This window comes from Nothoprocta perdicaria, unplaced genomic scaffold (assembly GCF_003342845.1).
Source record: "Nothoprocta perdicaria isolate Ctin4 unplaced genomic scaffold, notPer1 scaffold_6, whole genome shotgun sequence".
Taxonomy (NCBI): Eukaryota; Metazoa; Chordata; class Aves; order Tinamiformes; family Tinamidae; genus Nothoprocta; species Nothoprocta perdicaria.
The window spans coordinates 584-860 of NW_020455865.1; positions in this window are offsets into that span (position 1 = coordinate 584).

Here is a 277-nt window from a genome sequence, read left to right on the forward strand (position 1 = left end):
GGGCCACAGACAGTTAATCCGGCTGCATTTCAAAGTACCCCTACACGGTTCTGTTTCAGGACCCAACAAAGGAGAGTTTCCATTCAGAAAGTAAAGGCGTGTCCGACTTTCGGACACGCCGTGGCAGCAGCGAGCACTCTCGACTGCTCTACGCATGCTCGCTCCCTCCTCCCTCCTGCAGTACCCAATATCGGACACGCGATGGCAGCAGCGAGCACTCTCGACCGCTCTGCGCATGCTCGCTCCCCCCTCCCTCTTGCAGTACCTCTTATCGGAC